A 23,876-nucleotide genomic window follows, 5' to 3' on the forward strand; every position below is an offset into this window, starting at 1 on the left:
AGTGGGTGGGTGTGGAGGGCGAGAGAGGGCAGGAGCAGGAGGAGCAGCGAGGAGAGACGGGCGCTGTGCGAGCCGAGGTGCTGCAGGGTGGCAGAGGGTAGGGGACGGAGTGGGCTCTAGGAGGGCAGGGGAGGGGATGGGAAGGGAGGGGAGGGGAGGGGAGGGGAGGGAGGCCAGTGTCGGGGCGGCGGGCGCGGGTCCGGCCTGAAGCGGCGGCGGCGAGTGTGAGTTGGGGATGGGAGCGGGCGGCGGGGGTCGGTCGCGCGCCAACGTCCGGGTGGGGCGAGGCATTGAGCGCAGAAGCGGTGCAGGTGCGGCGGCCTAGGCAGCGGCTGCGGCGGCGGCGGCGGCGGCGGCGGCGGCGGTGGTGGTGCGTCGGTGCGGCTCGGTGTGGTGCGAGAGGAGGCGAAGGCTGGGTGAAGAGGGAGGGCGGGAGGCGGGTCGTGGTGTGTGTCGTCATGGCTGTGTAGGTTCGAGTAGGTGTTTTTCGGCGGCGGCTCTCGCCGGTTGTGGTGGCGCACACCGGTAGGATTTGCTGAAGGAGGCAGAGGCAGGAGGATCACGAGTTCGAGGCCAGCCTGGGCTACACAGTTTTTGCTTGGCCTCCGAACCTCCTTCTGCCTTGCCCCACTTTTCCAACTCCCCGCCCGCCACCTTTTGCTTCTGCCCCTTCTCCAGGCTCGCCACCCCCTTCCTACCCTCTCCACCTCCTCAGCCCACCCTGCCCGACACACACCCCACCGTGCTTTGCTCTTCTACCTTCGCCCTCACTCCCCTCCCTCCCTTCCTCCCTCCCTCCCTCCCTCCCTCCCTCCCTCCCTCCCTCCCTCCCTGCACCACCAAGTAACGCCTCCCGCACCCCTACCCCTCCAAACACACACAAACACACAGACACACACAAACACACAGCAAAGCCAGGCCACGCCTTCTCCTCACTGACCCCCTTCTGCGCTCTGACCCCCTTCGCCCACCTGGGCGGCTGGCAGCTCCCTTGCCCAGAAAAGTGCCAAGACAGAACCTTCCCCACCGCCCCAAACCCCTCCTTCGCCCGGTCTTGGATGGGGCCCCGCCCTGCCCCGCCCTGCCCCGCCCCCTGGGTCCTCTTCTCCACCTCCTTTGGGCTCTGGCTTTGCTCTCCTTGGGGTCTCCCTTTCAAGCCCGGCAGCCCCGAGCTCGGAGGCAACAGGGAGACCCTCGCCCTACTTTTCTTCCTCCTTCTTTCCCTCTCTTTTGAAAGGGAACGAGGTTCCTTCTCAGACTTTGCCTGTTGGAGGCGAGCGGCTGCTTGGAACGGTGCCTTCTCGGCCTTGCATCTCCGGAGTGTGCCAGCGACCAGAGGAAGAAAGTGGGTAGAAGGAGCGGAGCGATCGACCCGATTTACAAGGGGATTCGCTGCTCACATCAGAACCTCCTTCCGTCGCGGCTGACCGGGACCGGGACCGGCTAACAGGACTTTGAACACGGAGTCAAGTCAGAGAGCTTTGGGTCAGTTGGGTGGGTGGGTGGGTGGTTCGTGGTTGGGTAGGTGGATAGGTTGGGGGGGTGGATAGGTGGGGGGTGGGGGTGGGAGGGTCGGTTGGTTGGTGTCCTTTCCTTCCAAACCAAAAGGGTGGATGTTCACTTCAGCTGGCCGTGGAAATTCGACAGTCCCAGGGCCCACACTCGCTGAAGCTGACCAAGCAGCCTGTGGTGTGTCTTCTGCTCTGCACTAGCCCGGCTGGGCCGTGGGATACCCTTCCTTAGTCGCTGTTCCTTCCCTGCATCACTTGGAGGATTGAGGGCCGTGGGGGGACGGAGGGGGAGGACAGGAGGGGGACAGGGAGGGGCTCGTGTCCCTGGCCCTGCAGGACCCAGCCGTTTCCCACACACCCTCCCGACCCAGGTCCTTTCCTGCCCTCGGTCCGTGGGTTCGTCCTCCTGTCCCCAGTGCATGCTGTGGAGGAGTAGACACCGTGGAGTATACAGTGTACTGTGTAGACTGGTGTAGACTGTCCACCTGGCTTCACCTTTCTCCTACTGCATGCATTTTCCAGGTGAGAATCTGCCACTGCCCCTGTTGCTGCTGCTGCTGCTGCTGCTGCTGCTGCTGCTGCTGCTGCTGCTGCTGCTCCTAAGTTCCTGCTGCTCTCGTCCCCTTGGCTGCTGCTAGAGCTGCCCTTCCTTCTGCTGCCGGCCTCCTGCTGCTGCTGTCCCTGCTGCTCTTGCTGCTGTTCCTCCTGCTGCTATGCCTGATGCTCCAGCCTCTCCTTTCCCGCCGGCCTCCTGCTGCGGCTGTTCCTCCCACCTCCCGGTCCTGCAACTAACCCTGCTCTCCTCCCTTGGGAAAGCACCTTTGGTGTCTCACCCAGCTCCCCCTATGGGGACGAGGAGAGGAGGTTCCCAAGCGTGTCCTTTCCCTGCCCTCAGCTGGGCTGTTGTACTCAGCTGAACTGGCCATCAGCAGATGGGCAGCTCAGGGAGCCCTCTCTGTCAGCCATAAGTGTCAAGAGGGTCCGGGGCACCCAGGCAGCCTGGGGTGGTGGGGTGGGGTGGTGGTGGTGGTGGTGGTGGTGGTGGTGATGGTGGTGATGGTGATGGTGGTGGCGGCTGGCAATCGGTCTGGTCTCGTCCTCGGCAGCGGGTGGTCTGGTCTGCTCTGCTCAGACAGCTGAGTCGCCCGAGGGCTGGATTCGCCTGCCCGGCAGGCCTTCTCCTCAGCCTCCCTCTTAGCGACTCTCCCTAGCCAAACTGGGTGGTGGTGATCGAGGGTGACCCCGGCCTCCTCGGCTCCACAGCCCTGAGGGACGCATGGCTCGGTGGCTGGCCTCGGCACGTCGCCCCACGGAGCTTAGGGGTCTTCCTGAGCCAGGGAGACGTGTGGGCAGGGGACACGAAAGGGTCCTGCTCTCTCAAGCCACGGTGGAGCCCCGTCCCAGGCCCACGGCCTAAGCCGCTGCTCCTGAGCCCCTCTGGCACAGTGGCCTGCTGCTCCTGCCCCTCTGCTCCCCCGCAGGCTGTCAGACGCCACACGGGTGCGTGAACACCCTTTCTGCTGCCCACCTGTGAGTCCTTTAGGCCCGATCCGATCCCCTTGCTGCCTGGTCCCTGGGTCCTCCCGCCAGCTGCTGGCCCGTGGGTTGGACACGAGACCCTGCGAGCCTTTCTCGGCCGGCTTCTTGGCCTACTTCCCTCTTGCACAGAGCCTGGGCCCCTTGGCTCTTGCAGGCCGCTGGCGGGACAAGTTTCTACCAGCTTCGGGACCACTCAAGCCTCAGGAGCCTCTGCCCCCTCAATCCCTTGCAGACCACTGCAGCCCTGGCCCTCTAAAGTGGCGGTGGTGGGGTGGCGGTGACCCCTACACCTGGACACACACAGAGAGGGGTCGACTCCTAGCTGCAGGCCCGTGAGCAAGCCGTCTGGGCGGAGGAGGCCAGCAGACCTGGCTGTCCGGGTCCTGCCAGGGACAGGCCTATCCCAGATGCTTGGTGCAATCGGAAGCCGTGCTAGAGGCCCGCAGCACACCCTGAAGTGGGCGTGTGAAGGATGGGGTCCACACGTGGACATACACACAAACACGCACACACACACACACACACACACACACACACACCTGGACGGTGTGCCAAGAGCTCCATACCTTCCATGACACAACCCTGTTGCTTGAAATCTATGTGTCTTGTTCAAAGTGCTTCTGACCTGTCTTGGGAAAGCCGAGACAGAAGAGTGGAAATGCATGGGCAGGCAAAGGGACCTTCATGCCCCCAGGATTCACCATGAAAGCCATGGAAGCAGCTTTCAACAGAAGGTTACCTGGAAGGATGGAAGGATGGAAGGATGGATGGATGGATGGATGGATGGATGGATGGATGATTGGATGGATGGATGGATGGATGGATGGACAGATGTGTGGATGGATGGACAGATGTGTGGATGGACGGATGGATAGATAGGCGAAGGGATGGATGGAGGGAGGGGTGACAGGTAGAAGGGAGGAGCAAATGAGCAGGTGAGGTCAGACGAGAGGCCCCTGTCTTAGTGCCAGTCAACTGGCTGTCTTGGCAGCCCCACACGGGGGCCTCTGGTAGTCGTGGTGGGTGGCTCTCCAAAGCTGAGATGCTAGCTCCTGGCCCCGGAGACTGGCCTGGCCGAGGTCAGGGTGGTCTTGTGGCAGGCAGCCCAGAGCTTCTTCCCGAAGGACGGAAAGGAAAGCAGAGCTGATGGGAGTTTTGAAGCCACTGTTGTCTGAGCAGGAGTCAGAGGGAGGAGACAGCTAGGAGTGTCAGCAGAGCACCCTGTCTTCCTAGTGGTCGGGCCCTCTCTTCCTTTGCTCTTCTTCATCCTGGGCTCCTCTTCATGCTCCCCCTCCTCCTCCCATGTCCTGATCCCCAGCCAGCAGAGCGGCCTCCCAGGGCCCCTGCTCTCCTCAAGCTCTCCCTGTGCTTCTTGCCTGATTTTCACCTCTCCCATGTCTGTAATCACTGGGGCTTTGGACTAGGTATGCTCTGGATCTAAGGTCTCAGTGGGTCCCCTTTGCAGGACTGGATCTTGTGGCAACAGAGTGTCTCTGTCACTGCCTTGCTGCCTTTCTGCCTTTCTGCCTGCTGGCAGGTCAGTAGGTGTGTCTCCCTCTGCCTTTTCTTTCTTCTTGTTCCTGACTTGCCTTGTCCTTCTGTTTCCTTTTCTTGCCAAAACGGTCATCCTGACTCGTCCAGGGTGTCCTCGGTCCGAGTCCGGGGTTGAGCGGCAGTTGAAATCACTTCACTAGATGTGTCCGGCAGGGCAGGGCACGGTGGTGCTGGGGAGGAGTGTGCTCTGGGGGTGCTTGTGTCCAGACAGGGCTTGGAAGCCGGTGGTGAAAGTCACTGCTGGGTGACGGGTGTCTGGGGGCTTGCTCGGGTCTCGTCCTGTCACGTGGCCTTCCCCTCTGCGGTCTCCCACAAGCAACTTCTCAGCTCTTTGGTGCTTACCTGTGAGGGAGAGGGTCGTGCCGGAGGGAGGAGCTGTGGGTAGGGGAAGGGGGTGGGGTGAGCGTGAGCTGTGTTCTCCATAGGGTGTCACAGGGTGCTGGCTCTGGTGGCCATCCTTAGCTAGGGGGTGTGGTGTGGTGTGGTCCAGGTCCAGGTCCAGGGCACCCACTCGCCCATCCCGGAACAGGTCCCTGCAGCCAGGCAGTCACTATTGGACGGCCCGGGGCACTCCTGAAGCCGCGGGTGGCCGAGGAAGCCCTAGGCTGGGGAAAGGGGTGCTCCCGCTGAGCCTGCGGGCCCCCTCCCCCTTGAGGAGGTGTGGAGAAGTAGCAACTGTCAGGGCAGAGGGCCGGTGGAGAAGAAGGGCAGCGACGGTGGAGAGAGTTTGAGGTCGTGCTGTTGGTGGGTCCTCCCTGGCAGCGAGGAAGGGCCAAGGTGCGTTGGCCCCAGCAGCAGCGTCGGCGCGTGCGGGAAGGGCCGGGTGCTCGGTGGCCGGAAGGCGGGCTGCGAAGTGGGTGGGTGTGGAGGGCGAGAGAGGGCAGGAGCAGGAGGAGCAGCGAGGAGAGACGGGCGCTGTGCGAGCCGAGGTGCTGCAGGGTGGCAGAGGGTAGGGGACGGAGTGGGCTCTAGGAGGGCAGGGGAGGGGATGGGAAGGGAGGGGAGGGGAGGGGAGGGGAGGGAGGCCAGTGTCGGGGCGGCGGGCGCGGGTCCGGCCTGAAGCGGCGGCGGCGAGTGTGAGTTGGGGATGGGAGCGGGCGGCGGGGGTCGGTCGCGCGCCAACGTCCGGGTGGGGCGAGGCATTGAGCGCAGAAGCGGTGCAGGTGCGGCGGCCTAGGCAGCGGCTGCGGCGGCGGCGGCGGCGGCGGCGGCGGCGGTGGTGGTGCGTCGGTGCGGCTCGGTGTGGTGCGAGAGGAGGCGAAGGCTGGGTGAAGAGGGAGGGCGGGAGGCGGGTCGTGGTGTGTGTCGTCATGGCTGTGTAGGTTCGAGTAGGTGTTTTTCGGCGGCGGCTCTCGCCGGTTGTGGTGGCGCACACCGGTAGGATTTGCTGAAGGAGGCAGAGGCAGGAGGATCACGAGTTCGAGGCCAGCCTGGGCTACACAGTTTTTGCTTGGCCTCCGAACCTCCTTCTGCCTTGCCCCACTTTTCCAACTCCCCGCCCGCCACCTTTTGCTTCTGCCCCTTCTCCAGGCTCGCCACCCCCTTCCTACCCTCTCCACCTCCTCAGCCCACCCTGCCCGACACACACCCCACCGTGCTTTGCTCTTCTACCTTCGCCCTCACTCCCCTCCCTCCCTTCCTCCCTCCCTCCCTCCCTCCCTCCCTCCCTCCCTCCCTCCCTCCCTGCACCACCAAGTAACGCCTCCCGCACCCCTACCCCTCCAAACACACACAAACACACAGACACACACAAACACACAGCAAAGCCAGGCCACGCCTTCTCCTCACTGACCCCCTTCTGCGCTCTGACCCCCTTCGCCCACCTGGGCGGCTGGCAGCTCCCTTGCCCAGAAAAGTGCCAAGACAGAACCTTCCCCACCGCCCCAAACCCCTCCTTCGCCCGGTCTTGGATGGGGCCCCGCCCTGCCCCGCCCTGCCCCGCCCCCTGGGTCCTCTTCTCCACCTCCTTTGGGCTCTGGCTTTGCTCTCCTTGGGGTCTCCCTTTCAAGCCCGGCAGCCCCGAGCTCGGAGGCAACAGGGAGACCCTCGCCCTACTTTTCTTCCTCCTTCTTTCCCTCTCTTTTGAAAGGGAACGAGGTTCCTTCTCAGACTTTGCCTGTTGGAGGCGAGCGGCTGCTTGGAACGGTGCCTTCTCGGCCTTGCATCTCCGGAGTGTGCCAGCGACCAGAGGAAGAAAGTGGGTAGAAGGAGCGGAGCGATCGACCCGATTTACAAGGGGATTCGCTGCTCACATCAGAACCTCCTTCCGTCGCGGCTGACCGGGACCGGGACCGGCTAACAGGACTTTGAACACGGAGTCAAGTCAGAGAGCTTTGGGTCAGTTGGGTGGGTGGGTGGGTGGTTCGTGGTTGGGTAGGTGGATAGGTTGGGGGGGTGGATAGGTGGGGGGTGGGGGTGGGAGGGTCGGTTGGTTGGTGTCCTTTCCTTCCAAACCAAAAGGGTGGATGTTCACTTCAGCTGGCCGTGGAAATTCGACAGTCCCAGGGCCCACACTCGCTGAAGCTGACCAAGCAGCCTGTGGTGTGTCTTCTGCTCTGCACTAGCCCGGCTGGGCCGTGGGATACCCTTCCTTAGTCGCTGTTCCTTCCCTGCATCACTTGGAGGATTGAGGGCCGTGGGGGGACGGAGGGGGGAGGACAGGAGGGGGACAGGGAGGGGCTCGTGTCCCTGGCCCTGCAGGACCCAGCCGTTTCCCACACACCCTCCCGACCCAGGTCCTTTCCTGCCCTCGGTCCGTGGGTTCGTCCTCCTGTCCCCAGTGCATGCTGTGGAGGAGTAGACACCGTGGAGTATACAGTGTACTGTGTAGACTGGTGTAGACTGTCCACCTGGCTTCACCTTTCTCCTACTGCATGCATTTTCCAGGTGAGAATCTGCCACTGCCCCTGTTGCTGCTGCTGCTGCTGCTGCTGCTGCTGCTGCTGCTGCTGCTGCTGCTCCTAAGTTCCTGCTGCTCTCGTCCCCTTGGCTGCTGCTAGAGCTGCCCTTCCTTCTGCTGCCGGCCTCCTGCTGCTGCTGTCCCTGCTGCTCTTGCTGCTGTTCCTCCTGCTGCTATGCCTGATGCTCCAGCCTCTCCTTTCCCGCCGGCCTCCTGCTGCGGCTGTTCCTCCCACCTCCCGGTCCTGCAACTAACCCTGCTCTCCTCCCTTGGGAAAGCACCTTTGGTGTCTCACCCAGCTCCCCCTATGGGGACGAGGAGAGGAGGTTCCCAAGCGTGTCCTTTCCCTGCCCTCAGCTGGGCTGTTGTACTCAGCTGAACTGGCCATCAGCAGATGGGCAGCTCAGGGAGCCCTCTCTGTCAGCCATAAGTGTCAAGAGGGTCCGGGGCACCCAGGCAGCCTGGGGTGGTGGGGTGGGGTGGTGGTGGTGGTGGTGGTGGTGGTGGTGGTGGTGGTGGTGATGGTGATGGTGGTGGCGGCTGGCAATCGGTCTGGTCTCGTCCTCGGCAGCGGGTGGTCTGGTCTGCTCTGCTCAGACAGCTGAGTCGCCCGAGGGCTGGATTCGCCTGCCCGGCAGGCCTTCTCCTCAGCCTCCCTCTTAGCGACTCTCCCTAGCCAAACTGGGTGGTGGTGATCGAGGGTGACCCCGGCCTCCTCGGCTCCACAGCCCTGAGGGACGCATGGCTCGGTGGCTGGCCTCGGCACGTCGCCCCACGGAGCTTAGGGGTCTTCCTGAGCCAGGGAGACGTGTGGGCAGGGGACACGAAAGGGTCCTGCTCTCTCAAGCCACGGTGGAGCCCCGTCCCAGGCCCACGGCCTAAGCCGCTGCTCCTGAGCCCCTCTGGCACAGTGGCCTGCTGCTCCTGCCCCTCTGCTCCCCCGCAGGCTGTCAGACGCCACACGGGTGCGTGAACACCCTTTCTGCTGCCCACCTGTGAGTCCTTTAGGCCCGATCCGATCCCCTTGCTGCCTGGTCCCTGGGTCCTCCCGCCAGCTGCTGGCCCGTGGGTTGGACACGAGACCCTGCGAGCCTTTCTCGGCCGGCTTCTTGGCCTACTTCCCTCTTGCACAGAGCCTGGGCCCCTTGGCTCTTGCAGGCCGCTGGCGGGACAAGTTTCTACCAGCTTCGGGACCACTCAAGCCTCAGGAGCCTCTGCCCCCTCAATCCCTTGCAGACCACTGCAGCCCTGGCCCTCTAAAGTGGCGGTGGTGGGGTGGCGGTGACCCCTACACCTGGACACACACAGAGAGGGGTCGACTCCTAGCTGCAGGCCCGTGAGCAAGCCGTCTGGGCGGAGGAGGCCAGCAGACCTGGCTGTCCGGGTCCTGCCAGGGACAGGCCTATCCCAGATGCTTGGTGCAATCGGAAGCCGTGCTAGAGGCCCGCAGCACACCCTGAAGTGGGCGTGTGAAGGATGGGGTCCACACGTGGACATACACACAAACACGCACACACACACACACACACACACACACACACCTGGACGGTGTGCCAAGAGCTCCATACCTTCCATGACACAACCCTGTTGCTTGAAATCTATGTGTCTTGTTCAAAGTGCTTCTGACCTGTCTTGGGAAAGCCGAGACAGAAGAGTGGAAATGCATGGGCAGGCAAAGGGACCTTCATGCCCCCAGGATTCACCATGAAAGCCATGGAAGCAGAAGGTTACCTGGAAGGATGGAAGGATGGAAGGATGGATGGATGGATGGATGGATGGATGATTGGATGGATGGATGGATGGATGGACAGATGTGTGGATGGATGGACAGATGTGTGGATGGACGGATGGATAGATAGGCGAAGGGATGGATGGAGGGAGGGGTGACAGGTAGAAGGGAGGAGCAAATGAGCAGGTGAGGTCAGACGAGAGGCCCCTGTCTTAGTGCCAGTCAACTGGCTGTCTTGGCAGCCCCACACGGGGGCCTCTGGTAGTCGTGGTGGGTGGCTCTCCAAAGCTGAGATGCTAGCTCCTGGCCCCGGAGACTGGCCTGGCCGAGGTCAGGGTGGTCTTGTGGCAGGCAGCCCAGAGCTTCTTCCCGAAGGACGGAAAGGAAAGCAGAGCTGATGGGAGTTTTGAAGCCACTGTTGTCTGAGCAGGAGCCAGAGGGAGGAGACAGCTAGGAGTGTCAGCAGAGCACCCTGTCTTCCTAGTGGTCGGGCCCTCTCTTCCTTTGCTCTTCTTCATCCTGGGCTCCTCTTCATGCTCCCCCTCCTCCTCCCATGTCCTGATCCCCAGCCAGCAGAGCGGCCTCCCAGAGCCCCTGCTCTCCTCAAGCTCTCCCTGTGCTTCTTGCCTGATTTTCACCTCTCCCATGTCTGTAATCACTGGGGCTTTGGACTAGGTATGCTCTGGATCTAAGGTCTCAGTGGGTCCCCTTTGCAGGACTGGATCTTGTGGCAACAGAGTGTCTCTGTCACTGCCTTGCTGCCTTTCTGCCTTTCTGCCTGCTGGCAGGTCAGTAGGTGTGTCTCCCTCTGCCTTTTCTTTCTTCTTGTTCCTGACTTGCCTTGTCCTTCTGTTTCCTTTTCTTGCCAAAACGGTCATCCTGACTCGTCCAGGGTGTCCTCGGTCCGAGTCCGGGGTTGAGCGGCAGTTGAAATCACTTCACTAGATGTGTCCGGCAGGGCAGGGCACGGTGGTGCTGGGGAGGAGTGTGCTCTGGGGGTGCTTGTGTCCAGACAGGGCTTGGAAGCCGGTGGTGAAAGTCACTGCTGGGTGACGGGTGTCTGGGGGCTTGCTCGGGTCTCGTCCTGTCACGTGGCCTTCCCCTCTGCGGTCTCCCACAAGCAACTTCTCAGCTCTTTGGTGCTTACCTGTGAGGGAGAGGGTCGTGCCGGAGGGAGGAGCTGTGGGTAGGGGAAGGGGGTGGGGTGAGCGTGAGCTGTGTTCTCCACAGGGTGTCACAGGGTGCTGGCTCTGGTGGCCATCCTTAGCTAGGGGGTGTGGTGTGGTGTGGTCCAGGTCCAGGTCCAGGGCACCCACTCGCCCATCCCGGAACAGGTCCCTGCAGCCAGGCAGTCACTATTGGACGGCCCGGGGCACTCCTGAAGCCGCGGGTGGCCGAGGAAGCCCTAGGCTGGGGAAAGGGGTGCTCCCGCTGAGCCTGCGGGCCCCCTCCCCCTTGAGGAGGTGTGGAGAAGTAGCAACTGTCAGGGCAGAGGGCCGGTGGAGAAGAAGGGCAGCGACGGTGGAGAGAGTTTGAGGTCGTGCTGTTGGTGGGTCCTCCCTGGCAGCGAGGAAGGGCCAAGGTGCGTTGGCCCCAGCAGCAGCGTCGGCGCGTGCGGGAAGGGCCGGGTGCTCGGTGGCCGGAAGGCGGGCTGCGAAGTGGGTGGGTGTGGAGGGCGAGAGAGGGCAGGAGCAGGAGGAGCAGCGAGGAGAGACGGGCGCTGTGCGAGCCGAGGTGCTGCAGGGTGGCAGAGGGTAGGGGACGGAGTGGGCTCTAGGAGGGCAGGCGAGGGGAGGGGAGGGGAGGGTAGGGGAGGGGAGGGGAGGGAGGCCAGTGTCGGGGCGGCGGGCGCGGGTCCGGCCTGAAGCGGCGGCGGCGAGTGTGAGTTGGGGATGGGAGCGGGCGGCGGGGGTCGGTCGCGCGCCAACGTCCGGGTGGGGCGAGGCATTGAGCGCAGAAGCGGTGCAGGTGCGGCGGCCTAGGCAGCGGCTGCGGCTGCGGCGGCGGCGGCGGCGGCTGCGGCGGCGGCGGCGGCGGCGGCGGCGGCGGCGGCGGCGGTGGTGGTGCGTCGGTGCGGCTCGGTGTGGTGCGAGAGGAGGCGAAGGCTGGGTGAAGAGGGAGGGCGGGAGGCGGGTCGTGGTGTGTGTCGTCATGGCTGTGTAGGTTCGAGTAGGTGTTTTTCGGCGGCGGCTCTCGCCGGTTGTGGTGGCGCACACCGGTAGGATTTGCTGAAGGAGGCAGAGGCAGGAGGATCACGAGTTCGAGGCCAGCCTGGGCTACACAGTTTTTGCTTGGCCTCCGAACCTCCTTCTGCCTTGCCCCACTTTTCCAACTCCCCGCCCGCCACCTTTTGCTTCTGCCCCTTCTCCAGGCTCGCCACCCCCCTTCCTACCCTCTCCACCTCCTCAGCCCACCCTGCCCGACACACACCCCACCGTGCTTTGCTCTTCTACCTTCGCCCTCACTCCCCTCTCTCCCTCCCTCCCTCCCTCCCTCCCTCCCTCTCTCTCTCTCTCCCTCCCTCCCTCCCTCCCTCCCTCCCTCCCTGCACCACCAAGTAACGCCTCCCGCACCCCTACCCCTCCAAACACACACAAACACACAGACACACACAAACACACAGCAAAGCCAGGCCACGCCTTCTCCTCACTGACCCCCTTCTGCGCTCTGACCCCCTTCGCCCACCTGGGCGGCTGGCAGCTCCCTTGCCCAGAAAAGTGCCAAGACAGAACCTTCCCCACCGCCCCAAACCCCTCCTTCGCCCGGTCTTGGATGGGGCCCCGCCCTGCCCCGCCCTGCCCCGCCCCCTGGGTCCTCTTCTCCACCTCCTTTGGGCTCTGGCTTTGCTCTCCTTGGGGTCTCCCTTTCAAGCCCGGCAGCCCCGAGCTCGGAGGCAACAGGGAGACCCTCGCCCTACTTTTCTTCCTCCTTCTTTCCCTCTCTTTTGAAAGGGAACGAGGTTCCTTCTCAGACTTTGCCTGTTGGAGGCGAGCGGCTGCTTGGAACGGTGCCTTCTCGGCCTTGCATCTCCGGAGTGTGCCAGCGACCAGAGGAAGAAAGTGGGTAGAAGGAGCGGAGCGATCGACCCGATTTACAAGGGGATTCGCTGCTCACATCAGAACCTCCTTCCGTCGCGGCTGACCGGGACCGGGACCGGCTAACAGGACTTTGAACACGGAGTCAAGTCAGAGAGCTTTGGGTCAGTTGGGTGGGTGGGTGGGTGGTTCGTGGTTGGGTAGGTGGATAGGTTGGGGGGGTGGATAGGTGGGGGGTGGGGGTGGGAGGGTCGGTTGGTTGGTGTCCTTTCCTTCCAAACCAAAAGGGTGGATGTTCACTTCAGCTGGCCGTGGAAATTCGACAGTCCCAGGGCCCACACTCGCTGAAGCTGACCAAGCAGCCTGTGGTGTGTCTTCTGCTCTGCACTAGCCCGGCTGGGCCGTGGGATACCCTTCCTTAGTCGCTGTTCCTTCCCTGCATCACTTGGAGGATTGAGGGCCGTGGGGGGACGGAGGGGGAGGACAGGAGGGGGACAGGGAGGGGCTCGTGTCCCTGGCCCTGCAGGACCCAGCCGTTTCCCACACACCCTCCCGACCCAGGTCCTTTCCTGCCCTCGGTCCGTGGGTTCGTCCTCCTGTCCCCAGTGCATGCTGTGGAGGAGTAGACACCGTGGAGTATACAGTGTACTGTGTAGACTGGTGTAGACTGTCCACCTGGCTTCACCTTTCTCCTACTGCATGCATTTTCCAGGTGAGAATCTGCCACTGCCCCTGTTGCTGCTGCTGCTGCTGCTGCTGCTGCTGCTGCTGCTGCTGCTGCTCCTAAGTTCCTGCTGCTCTCGTCCCCTGGGCTGCTGCTAGAGCTGCCCTTCCTTCTGCTGCCGGCCTCCTGCTGCTGCTGTCCCTGCTGCTCTTGCTGCTGTTCCTCCTGCTGCTATGCCTGATGCTCCAGCCTCTCCTTTCCCGCCGGCCTCCTGCTGCGGCTGTTCCTCCCACCTCCCGGTCCTGCAACTAACCCTGCTCTCCTCCCTTGGGAAAGCACCTTTGGTGTCTCACCCAGCTCCCCCTATGGGGACAAGGAGAGGAGGTTCCCAAGCGTGTCCTTTCCCTGCCCTCAGCTGGGCTGGGGACGAGGAGAGGAGGTTCCCAAGCGTGTCCTTTCCCTGCCCTCAGCTGGGCTGTTGTACTCAGCTGAACTGGCCATCAGCAGATGGGCAGCTCAGGGAGCCCTCTCTGTCAGCCATAAGTGTCAAGAGGGTCCGGGGCACCCAGGCAGCCTGGGGTGGTGGGGTGGGGTGGTGGTGGTGGTGGTGGTGGTGGTGGTGGTGGTGGTGATGGTGATGGTGGTGGCGGCTGGCAATCGGTCTGGTCTCGTCCTCGGCAGCGGGTGGTCTGGTCTGCTCTGCTCAGACAGCTGAGTCGCCCGAGGGCTGGATTCGCCTGCCCGGCAGGCCTTCTCCTCAGCCTCCCTCTTAGCGACTCTCCCTAGCCAAACTGGGTGGTGGTGATCGAGGGTGACCCCGGCCTCCTCGGCTCCACAGCCCTGAGGGACGCATGGCTCGGTGGCTGGCCTCGGCACGTCGCCCCACGGAGCTTAGGGGTCTTCCTGAGCCAGGGAGACGTGTGGGCAGGGGACACGAAAGGGTCCTGCTCTCTCAAGCCACGGTGGAGCCCCGTCCCAGGCCCACGGCCTAAGCCGCTGCTCCTGAGCCCCTCTGGCACAGTGGCCTGCTGCTCCTGCCCCTCTGCTCCCCCGCAGGCTGTCAGACGCCACACGGGTGCGTGAACACCCTTTCTGCTGCCCACCTGTGAGTCCTTTAGGCCCGATCCGATCCCCTTGCTGCCTGGTCCCTGGGTCCTCCCGCCAGCTGCTGGCCCGTGGGTTGGACACGAGACCCTGCGAGCCTTTCTCGGCCGGCTTCTTGGCCTACTTCCCTCTTGCACAGAGCCTGGGCCCCTTGGCTCTTGCAGGCCGCTGGCGGGACAAGTTTCTACCAGCTTCGGGACCACTCAAGCCTCAGGAGCCTCTGCCCCCTCAATCCCTTGCAGACCACTGCAGCCCTGGCCCTCTAAAGTGGCGGTGGTGGGGTGGCGGTGACCCCTACACCTGGACACACACAGAGAGGGGTCGACTCCTAGCTGCAGGCCCGTGAGCAAGCCGTCTGGGCGGAGGAGGCCAGCAGACCTGGCTGTCCGGGTCCTGCCAGGGACAGGCCTATCCCAGATGCTTGGTGCAATCGGAAGCCGTGCTAGAGGCCCGCAGCACACCCTGAAGTGGGCGTGTGAAGGATGGGGTCCACACGTGGACATACACACAAACACGCACACACACACACACACACACACACCTGGACGGTGTGCCAAGAGCTCCATACCTTCCATGACACAACCCTGTTGCTTGAAATCTATGTGTCTTGTTCAAAGTGCTTCTGACCTGTCTTGGGAAAGCCGAGACAGAAGAGTGGAAATGCATGGGCAGGCAAAGGGACCTTCATGCCCCCAGGATTCACCATGAAAGCCATGGAAGCAGAAGGTTACCTGGAAGGATGGAAGGATGGAAGGATGGATGGATGGATGGATGGATGGATGGATGATTGGATGGATGGATGGATGGATGGATGGATGGACAGATGTGTGGATGGATGGACAGATGTGTGGATGGACGGATGGATAGATAGGCGAAGGGATGGATGGAGGGAGGGGTGACAGGTAGAAGGGAGGAGCAAATGAGCAGGTGAGGTCAGACGAGAGGCCCCTGTCTTAGTGCCAGTCAACTGGCTGTCTTGGCAGCCCCACACGGGGGCCTCTGGTAGTCGTGGTGGGTGGCTCTCCAAAGCTGAGATGCTAGCTCCTGGCCCCGGAGACTGGCCTGGCCGAGGTCAGGGTGGTCTTGTGGCAGGCAGCCCAGAGCTTCTTCCCGAAGGACGGAAAGGAAAGCAGAGCTGATGGGAGTTTTGAAGCCACTGTTGTCTGAGCAGGAGCCAGAGGGAGGAGACAGCTAGGAGTGTCAGCAGAGCACCCTGTCTTCCTAGTGGTCGGGCCCTCTCTTCCTTTGCTCTTCTTCATCCTGGGCTCCTCTTCATGCTCCCCCTCCTCCTCCCATGTCCTGATCCCCAGCCAGCAGAGCGGCCTCCCAGGGCCCCTGCTCTCCTCAAGCTCTCCCTGTGCTTCTTGCCTGATTTTCACCTCTCCCATGTCTGTAATCACTGGGGCTTTGGACTAGGTATGCTCTGGATCTAAGGTCTCAGTGGGTCCCCTTTGCAGGACTGGATCTTGTGGCAACAGAGTGTCTCTGTCACTGCCTTGCTGCCTTTCTGCCTTTCTGCCTGCTGGCAGGTCAGTAGGTGTGTCTCCCTCTGCCTTTTCTTTCTTCTTGTTCCTGACTTGCCTTGTCCTTCTGTTTCCTTTTCTTGCCAAAACGGTCATCCTGACTCGTCCAGGGTGTCCTCGGTCCGAGTCCGGGGTTGAGCGGCAGTTGAAATCACTTCACTAGATGTGTCCGGCAGGGCAGGGCACGGTGGTGCTGGGGAGGAGTGTGCTCTGGGGGTGCTTGTGTCCAGACAGGGCTTGGAAGCCGGTGGTGAAAGTCACTGCTGGGTGACGGGTGTCTGGGGGCTTGCTCGGGTCTCGTCCTGTCACGTGGCCTTCCCCTCTGCGGTCTCCCACAAGCAACTTCTCAGCTCTTTGGTGCTTACCTGTGAGGGAGAGGGTCGTGCCGGAGGGAGGAGCTGTGGGTAGGGGAAGGGGGTGGGGTGAGCGTGAGCTGTGTTCTCCACAGGGTGTCACAGGGTGCTGGCTCTGGTGGCCATCCTTAGCTAGGGGGTGTGGTGTGGTGTGGTCCAGGTCCAGGTCCAGGGCACCCACTCGCCCATCCCGGAACAGGTCCCTGCAGCCAGGCAGTCACTATTGGACGGCCCGGGGCACTCCTGAAGCCGCGGGTGGCCGAGGAAGCCCTAGGCTGGGGAAAGGGGTGCTCCCGCTGAGCCTGCGGGCCCCCTCCCCCTTGAGGAGGTGTGGAGAAGTAGCAACTGTCAGGGCAGAGGGCCGGTGGAGAAGAAGGGCAGCGACGGTGGAGAGAGTTTGAGGTCGTGCTGTTGGTGGGTCCTCCCTGGCAGCGAGGAAGGGCCAAGGTGCGTTGGCCCCAGCAGCAGCGTCGGCGCGTGCGGGAAGGGCCGGGTGCTCGGTGGCCGGAAGGCGGGCTGCGAAGTGGGTGGGTGTGGAGGGCGAGAGAGGGCAGGAGCAGGAGGAGCAGCGAGGAGAGACGGGCGCTGTGCGAGCCGAGGTGCTGCAGGGTGGCAGAGGGTAGGGGACGGAGTGGGCTCTAGGAGGGCAGGCGAGGGGAGGGGAGGGGAGGGGTAGGGGAGGGGAGGGGAGGGAGGCCAGTGTCGGGGCGGCGGGCGCGGGTCCGGCCTGAAGCGGCGGCGGCGAGTGTGAGTTGGGGATGGGAGCGGGCGGCGGGGGTCGGTCGCGCGCCAACGTCCGGGTGGGGCGAGGCATTGAGCGCAGAAGCGGTGCAGGTGCGGCGGCCTAGGCAGCGGCTGCGGCGGCGGCGGCGGCGGCGGCGGCGGCGGCGGTGGTGGTGCGTCGGTGCGGCTCGGTGTGGTGCGAGAGGAGGCGAAGGCTGGGTGAAGAGGGAGGGCGGGAGGCGGGTCGTGGTGTGTGTCGTCATGGCTGTGTAGGTTCGAGTAGGTGTTTTTCGGCGGCGGCTCTCCTCTCGCCGGTTGTGTTGGCGCACACCGGTAGGATTTGCTGAAGGAGGCAGAGGCAGGAGGATCACGAGTTCGAGGCCAGCCTGGGCTACACAGTTTTGCTTGCCTCCGAACCTCCTTCTGCCTGCCCCACTTTTCCAACTCCCCGCCCGCACCTTTTGCTTCTGCCCCTTCTCCAGGCTCGCCACCCCCTTCCTACCCTCTCCACCTCCTCAGCCCACCCTGCCCGACACACACCCCACCGTGCTTGCTCTTCTACCTTCGCCTCACTCCCTCTCTCCCTCCCTCCCTCCCTCCCTCCCTCCCTCCCTCCCCTCCCTCTCTCTCTCCTCCCTCCTCCCTCCCCTCCCTCCCTCCCTCCCTCCCTCCCTGCACCACCAAGTAACGCCTCCCGCACCCCTACCCCTCCAAACACACACAAACACACAGACACACACAAACACACAGCAAAGCCAGGCCACGCCTTCTCCTCACTGACCCCCTTCTGCCTCTGACCCCCTTCGCCCACCTGGGCGGCTGGCAGCTCCCTTGCCCAGAAAAGTGCCAAGACAGAACCTTCCCCACCGCCCCAAACCCCTCCTTCGCCCGGTCTTGGATGGGGCCCCGCCCTGCCCCGCCCTTGCCCGCCCCCTGGGTCCTCTTCTCCACCTCCTTTGGGCTCTGGCTTTGCTCTCCTTGGGGTCTCCTTTCAAGCCCGGCAGCCCCGAGCTCGGAGGCAACAGGGAGACCCTCGCCCTACTTTTCTTCCTCCTTCTTTCCCTCTCTTTTGAAAGGGAACGAGGTTCCTTCTCAGACTTTGCCTGTTGGAGGCGAGCGGCTGCTTGGAACGGTGCCTTCTCGGCCTTGCATCTCCGGAGTGTGCCAGCGACCAGAGGAAGAAAGTGGGTAGAAGGAGCGGAGCGATCGACCCGATTTACAAGGGGATTCGCTGCTCACATCAGAACCTCCTTCCGTCGCGGCTGACCGGGACCGGGACCGGCTAACAGGACTTTGAACACGGAGTCAAGTCAGAGAGCTTTGGGTCAGTTGGGTGGGTGGGTGGGTGGTTCGTGGTTGGGTAGGTGGATAGGTTGGGGGGGTGGATAGGTGGGGGGGTGGGGGTGGGAGGGTCGGTTGGTTGGTGTCCTTTCCTTCCAAACCAAAAGGGTGGATGTTCACTTCAGCTGGCCGTGAAATTCGACAGTCCCAGGGCCCACACTCGCTGAAGCTGACCAAGCAGCCTGTGGTGTGTCTTCTGCTCTGCACTAGCCCGGCTGGGCCGTGGGATACCCTTCCTTAGTCGCTGTTCCTTCCCTGCATCACTTGGAGGATTGAGGGCCGTGGGGGGACGGAGGGGGAGGACAGGAGGGGGACAGGGAGGGGCTCGTGTCCCTGGCCCTGCAGGACCCAGCCGTTTCCACACACCCTCCCGACCCAGGTCCTTTCCTGCCCTCGGGTCCGTGGTTCGTCCTCCTGTCCCCAGTGCATGCTGTGGAGGAGTAGACACCGTGGAGTATACAGTGTACTGTGTAGACTGGTGTAGACTGTCCACCTGGCTTCACCTTTCTCCTACTGCATGCATTTTCCAGGTGAGAATCTGCCACTGCCCCTGTTGCTGCTGCTGCTGCTGCTGCTGCTGCTGCTGCTGCCTGCTGCTGCTGCTCCTAAGTTCCTGCCTGCTCTCGTCCCCTTGGCTGCTGCTAGAGCTGCCCTTCCTTCTGCTGCCGGCCTCCTGCTGCTGCTGTCCCTGCTGCTCTTGCTGCTGTTCCTCCTGCTGCTATGCCTGATGCTCCAGCCTCTCCTTTCCCGCCGGCCTCCTGCTGCGGCTGTTCCTCCCACCTCCCGGTCCTGCAACTAACCCTGCTCTCCTCCCTTGGGAAAGCACCTTTGGTGTCTCACCCAGCTCCCCCTATGGGGACGAGGAGAGGAGGTTCCCAAGCGTGTCCTTTCCCTGCCCTCAGCTGGGCTGGGGACGAGGAGAGGAGGTTCCCAAGCGTGTCCTTTCCCTGCCCTCAGCTGGGCTGTTGTACTCAGCTGAACTGGCCATCAGCAGATGGGCAGCTCAGGGAGCCCTCTCTGTCAGCCATAAGTGTCAAGAGGGTCCGGGGCACCCAGGCAGCCTGGGGTGGTGGGGTGGGGTGGTGGTGGTGGTGGTGGTGGTGGTGGTGGTGGTGATGGTGATGGTGGTGGCGGCTGGCAATCGGTCTGGTCTCGTCCTCGGCAGCGGGTGGTCTGGTCTGCTCTGCTCAGACAGCTGAGTCGCCCGAGGGCTGGATTCGCCTGCCCGGCAGGCCTTCTCCTCAGCCTCCCTCTTAGCGACTCTCCCTAGCCAAACTGGGTGGAGGTGATCGAGGGTGACCCCGGCCTCCTCGGCTCCACAGCCCTGAGGGACGCATGGCTCGGTGGCTGGCCTCGGCACGTCGCCCCACGGAGCTTAGGGGTCTTCCTGAGCCAGGGAGACGTGTGGGCAGGGGACACGAAAGGGTCCTGCTCTCTCAAGCCACGGTGGAGCCCCGTCCCAGGCCCACGGCCTAAGCCGCTGCTCCTGAGCCCCTCTGGCACAGTGGCCTGCTGCTCCTGCCCCTCTGCTCCCCCGCAGGCTGTCAGACGCCACACGGGTGCGTGAACACCCTTTCTGCTGCCCACCTGTGAGTCCTTTAGGCCCGATCCGATCCCCTTGCTGCCTGGTCCCTGGGTCCTCCCGCCAGCTGCTGGCCCGTGGGTTGGACACGAGACCCTGCGAGCCTTTCTCGGCCGGCTTCTTGGCCTACTTCCCTCTTGCACAGAGCCTGGGCCCCTTGGCTCTTGCAGGCCGCTGGCGGGACAAGTTTCTACCAGCTTCGGGACCACTCAAGCCTCAGGAGCCTCTGCCCCCTCAATCCCTTGCAGACCACTGCAGCCCTGGCCCTCTAAAGTGGCGGTGGTGGGGTGGCGGTGACCCCTACACCTGGACACACACAGAGAGGGGTCGACTCCTAGCTGCAGGCCCGTGAGCAAGCGGTCTGGGCGGAGGAGGCCAGCAGACCTGGCTGTCCGGGTCCTGCCAGGGACAGGCCTATCCCAGATGCTTGGTGCAATCGGAAGCCGTGCTAGAGGCCCGCAGCACACCCTGAAGTGGGCGTGTGAAGGATGGGGTCCACACGTGGACATACACACAAACACGCACACACACACACACACACACACACACACACACACCTGGACGGTGTGCCAAGAGCTCCATACCTTCCATGACACAACCCTGTTGCTTGAAATCTATGTGTCTTGTTCAAAGTGCTTCTGACCTGTCTTGGGAAAGCCGAGACAGAAGAGTGGAAATGCATGGGCAGGCAAAGGGACCTTCATGCCCCCAGGATTCACCATGAAAGCCATGGAAGCAGCTTTCAACAGAAGGTTACCTGGAAGGATGGAAGGATGGATGGATGGATGGATGGATGGATGGATGGATGGATGGATGATTGGATGGATGGATGGATGGATGGATGGACAGATGTGTGGATGGATGGACAGATGTGTGGATGGACGGATGGATAGATAGGCGAAGGGATGGATGGAGGGAGGGGTGACAGGTAGAAGGGAGGAGCAAATGAGCAGGTGAGGTCAGACGAGAGGCCCCTGTCTTAGTGCCAGTCAACTGGCTGTCTTGGCAGCCCCACACGGGGGCCTCTGGTAGTCGTGGTGGGTGGCTCTCCAAAGCTGAGATGCTAGCTCCTGGCCCCGGAGACTGGCCTGGCCGAGGTCAGGGTGGTCTTGTGGCAGGCAGCCCAGAGCTTCTTCCCGAAGGACGGAAAGGAAAGCAGAGCTGATGGGAGTTTTGAAGCCACTGTTGTCTGAGCAGGAGCCAGAGGGAGGAGACAGCTAGGAGTGTCAGCAGAGCACCCTGTCTTCCTAGTGGTCGGGCCCTCTCTTCCTTTGCTCTTCTTCATCCTGGGCTCCTCTTCATGCTCCCCCTCCTCCTCCCATGTCCTGATCCCCAGCCAGCAGAGCGGCCTCCCAGGGCCCCTGCTCTCCTCAAGCTCTCCCTGTGCTTCTTGCCTGATTTTCACCTCTCCCATGTCTGTAATCACTGGGGCTTTGGACTAGGTATGCTCTGGATCTAAGGTCTCAGTGGGTCCCCTTTGCAGGACTGGATCTTGTGGCAACAGAGTGTCTCTGTCACTGCCTTGCTGCCTTTCTGCCTTTCTGCCTGCTGGCAGGTCAGTAGGTGTGTCTCCCTCTGCCTTTTCTTTCTTCTTGTTCCTGACTTGCCTTGTCCTTCTGTTTCCTTTTCTTGCCAAAACGGTCATCCTGACTCGTCCAGGGTGTCCTCGGTCCGAGTCCGGGGTTGAGCGGCAGTTGAAATCACTTCACTAGATGTGTCCGGCAGGGCAGGGCACGGTGGTGCTGGGGAGGAGTGTGCTCTGGGGGTGCTTGTGTCCAGACAGGGCTTGGAAGCCGGTGGTGAAAGTCACTGCTGGGTGACGGGTGTCTGGGGGCTTGCTCGGGTCTCGTCCTGTCACGTGGCCTTCCCCTCTGCAGTCTCCCACAAGCAACTTCTCAGCTCTTTGGTGCTTACCTGTGAGGGAGAGGGTCGTGCCGGAGGGAGGAGCTGTGGGTAGGGGAAGGGGGTGGGGTGAGCGTGAGCTGTGTTCTCCACAGGGTGTCACAGGGTGCTGGCTCTGGTGGCCATCCTTAGCTAGGGGGGTGTGGTGTGGTGTGGTCCAGGTCCAGGTCCAGGGCACCCACTCGCCCATCCCGGAACAGGTCCCTGCAGCCAGGCAGTCACTATTGGACGGCCCGGGGCACTCCTGAAGCCGCGGGTGGCCGAGGAAGCCCTAGGCTGGGGAAAGGGGTGCTCCCGCTGAGCCTGCGGGCCCCCTCCCCCTTGAGGAGGTGTGGAGAAGTAGCAACTGTCAGGGCAGAGGGCCGGTGGAGAAGAAGGGCAGCGACGGTGGAGAGAGTTTGAGGTCGTGCTGTTGGTGGGTCCTCCCTGGCAGCGAGGAAGGGCCAAGGTGCGTTGGCCCCAGCAGCAGCGTCGGCGCGTGCGGGAAGGGCCGGGTGCTCGGTGGCCGGAAGGCGGGCTGCGAAGTGGGTGGGTGTGGAGGGCGAGAGAGGGCAGGAGCAGGAGGAGCAGCGAGGAGAGACGGGCGCTGTGCGAGCCGAGGTGCTGCAGGGTGGCAGAGGGTAGGGGACGGAGTGGGCTCTAGGAGGGCAGGCGAGGGGAGGGGAGGGGAGGGGAGGGGAGGGTAGGGGAGGGGAGGGGAGGGAGGCCAGTGTCGGGGCGGCGGGCGCGGGTCCGGCCTGAAGCGGCGGCGGCGAGTGTGAGTTGGGGATGGGAGCGGGCGGCGGGGGTCGGTCGCGCGCCAACGTCCGGGTGGGGCGAGGCATTGAGCGCAGAAGCGGTGCAGGTGCGGCGGCCTAGGCAGCGGCTGCGGCGGCGGCGGCGGCGGCGGCGGCGGCGGCGGTGGTGGTGCGTCGGTGCGGCTCGGTGTGGTGCGAGAGGAGGCGAAGGCTGGGTGAAGAGGGAGGGCGGGAGGCGGGTCGTGGTGTGTGTCGTCATGGCTGTGTAGGTTCGAGTAGGTGTTTTTCGGCGGCGGCTCTCGCCGGTTGTGGTGGCGCACACCCGGTAGGATTTGCTGAAGGAGGCAGAGGCAGGAGGATCACGAGTTCGAGGCCAGCCTGGGCTACACAGTTTTTGCTTGGCCTCCGAACCTCCTTCTGCCTTGCCCCACTTTTCCAACTCCCCGCCCGCCACCTTTTGCTTCTGCCCCTTCTCCAGGCTCGCCACCCCCTTCCTACCCTCTCCACCTCCTCAGCCCACCCTGCCCGACACACACCCCACCGTGCTTTGCTCTTCTACCTTCGCCCCTCACTCCCCTCTCTCCCTCCCTCCCTCCCTCCCTCCCTCCCTCCCTCCCTCCCTCCCTCCCTCCCTCTCTCTCTCCCTCCCTCCCTCCCTCCCTCCCTCCCTCCCTCCCTCCCTGCACCACCAAGTAACGCCTCCCGCACCCCTACCCCTCCAAACACACACAAACACACAGACACACACAAACACACAGCAAAGCCAGGCCACGCCTTCTCCTCACTGACCCCCTTCTGCGCTCTGACCCCCTTCGCCCACCTGGGCGGCTGGCAGCTCCCTTGCCCAGAAAAGTGCCAAGACAGAACCTTCCCCACCGCCCCAAACCCCTCCTTCGCCCGGTCTTGGATGGGGCCCCGCCCTGCCCCGCCCTGCCCCGCCCCCTGGGTCCTCTTCTCCACCTCCTTTGGGCTCTGGCTTTGCTCTCCTTGGGGTCTCCCTTTCAAGCCCGGCAGCCCCGAGCTCGGAGGCAACAGGGAGACCCTCGCCCTACTTTTCTTCCTCCTTCTTTCCCTCTCTTTTGAAAGGGAACGAGGTTCCTTCTCAGACTTTGCCTGTTGGAGGCGAGCGGCTGCTTGGAACGGTGCCTTCTCGGCCTTGCATCTCCGGAGTGTGCCAGCGACCAGAGGAAGAAAGTGGGTAGAAGGAGCGGAGCGATCGACCCGATTTACAAGGGGATTCGCTGCTCACATCAGAACCTCCTTCCGTCGCGGCTGACCGGGACCGGGACCGGCTAACAGGACTTTGAACACGGAGTCAAGTCAGAGAGCTTTGGGTCAGTTGGGTGGGTGGGTGGGTGGTTCGTGGTTGGGTAGGTGGATAGGTTGGGGGGGTGGATAGGTGGGGGGTGGGGGTGGGAGGGTCGGTTGGTTGGTGTCCTTTCCTTCCAAACCAAAAGGGTGGATGTTCACTTCAGCTGGCCGTGGAAATTCGACAGTCCCAGGGCCCACACTCGCTGAAGCTGACCAAGCAGCCTGTGGTGTGTCTTCTGCTCTGCACTAGCCCGGCTGGGCCGTGGGATACCCTTCCTTAGTCGCTGTTCCTTCCCTGCATCACTTGGAGGATTGAGGGCCGTGGGGGGACGGAGGGGGAGGACAGGAGGGGGACAGGGAGGGGCTCGT

Source organism: Meriones unguiculatus, chromosome 3 (assembly GCF_030254825.1).
Source record: "Meriones unguiculatus strain TT.TT164.6M chromosome 3, Bangor_MerUng_6.1, whole genome shotgun sequence".
Lineage (NCBI taxonomy): Eukaryota > Metazoa > Chordata > Mammalia > Rodentia > Muridae > Meriones > Meriones unguiculatus.